Source organism: Bison bison, unplaced genomic scaffold (assembly GCF_000754665.1).
Source record: "Bison bison bison isolate TAMUID 2011002044 unplaced genomic scaffold, Bison_UMD1.0 scf7180017853385, whole genome shotgun sequence".
In the NCBI taxonomy this organism is placed as follows: domain Eukaryota; kingdom Metazoa; phylum Chordata; class Mammalia; order Artiodactyla; family Bovidae; genus Bison; species Bison bison.
The window spans coordinates 5,784-7,500 of record NW_011483958.1 but is presented as its reverse complement, the minus strand read 5'-3'; the positions used below and the strand labels follow the sequence as shown (position 1 = coordinate 7,500).

The window sequence follows — 1,717 nt, the reverse complement described above, 5'->3', positions numbered from 1 at the left end:
TGGATAATTTTATATAACCAATTTGACTAGGCCATAGGATTCAAACATTTGGTTAAACACCAATTTAGATGTTGCTATGAAGATATTTTTAATGAGATTAATATTTAAATCAATAGACTTTTAGTAAAGCAGATCCCCCTCCATAATATGAGTAGGCTTTATATAATTGGTTGAAGGCCTTAAGAGAAAAAGACTCCTGTTTCCCAGGAAGAGGGAATTCTGCCTTCCAGACTGCCTTCTGACCCAAGCTTCAACACTGACTCTTTCCTGGGTTATCAGCCTGCCTGTAGATATCAGACTTGCCAGCCTCTGCAATCATATGAGTCAATTCCTTAAAATTAATTCATTCTCTCTCTTATTCTCACATACTTCTTATTTGTTCTCTTTCTCTGAGGAACCTGAGTAATACACACACATATAAGGAAACACTTTATTTTGCTTGAAATTGCTATTCACAGAACACCCTAGCCATTTTACTCTAAAACTTCCAAGTTTGACTCTTTAATGAAAGAGTATACTTCTGTTAATTAAACTTAAAATCCCACAAAGAACATTAATGTATCTTTGGGGATATTTACATAAGCATTTAGAAAACATTAAGTTGATCACTAAAAATTATAAGTACTTAAAAAATCCATTGGAATGCTCTAGGATTTTCTGTGGTAAATTGGGCCAGGGAAACAAAACAGAAAACCCTAAACTAACAAACCCTCACAATCTCAAGGCCAAGCTACATACAGAATTTTCAGCTGAATTAAGAAAAAATTAATACTTAGTGAGAGGGAAAAGGAATTAGAAAGGATAGACACTCCAAAGTCCTTTACAGAGTCAAATACTGAACTGTCAAGTTGTTTCTAAAAGCCTGGAAGTTAACCCAGAAACAACAAAACGTACGCAAATACTGGAACACTGAAGGCAATCATATAACTAATTATGGAAAAAAGTATTCTTGACCACAGTTATTATCAAAAAAATTCTTAAGCTAAAGGGGATCCTTAGACTCCTAGGTTCCAACCCTAGGAGGAACCTAGGAGTTCCTAGGAACCGTATTCCTAGAGGAACTGTATTCTTCTATATCACCAGTATATTTTGAAACTGCTTTCCTCAACTTTATTTATTCTTGGAAATAGAGAATCTTCACTTTCAGCTTAGACTTTAAAATCCAATCTTCTCATTTTATATTGAGCAAACTAAAGCTGAACTGTATTTGTGACTTGCCAGTCCTGGGGTCTCATAGCTAGCTAGGAGTTTGCCCTTTCTACTGTGTCTTTTCTGGTTTAATCTTTGTGTACTAATCCCCATGGTAGAAAAGAAGATAAATATACCATATCAGTGCAATTATGAGGTCTTGGAATTGTGCCTAACACTGTGTAATTGGCATTTGAATTGGTGCATACCAGTTTCCAAGGTCAATCTAGAGACAGTTGTGACCTTTCTTCATCTCAACCCTGGTGGGTCTTCTAGCCTTGACAATAACTGTCTGTTCTGAAGGACAGTAAAACAAGGGCAGCAAATATATTTTAAAAATATATAAAGCTGCTTAGTGATATCATGTGGTTAGGATCCTTTCCTAAATTTGAACATCATTTGCTAAATAAACATTATCTTTCCCTTACCAGAGAAGGTTTGTTTGTGTTTTTAAAAACAGATGTCAACTTTATTTTGAAAGCCTATACTGAGAATTTTTTTTCCCTAAAAATGAATGGTACAAATTTCC

General features: G+C 34.8%; 1 protein-coding gene across 1 annotated transcript in view; it reads right to left on the bottom strand.

The window, feature by feature from the left end:
* The window catches only part of LOC104999011 (ras-related GTP-binding protein A-like), a 14,292-nt gene that overhangs the window by 12,213 nt on the left and 362 nt on the right, over nt 1–1,717 (bottom strand). The gene's annotated exons all lie outside the window — the stretch shown is intronic.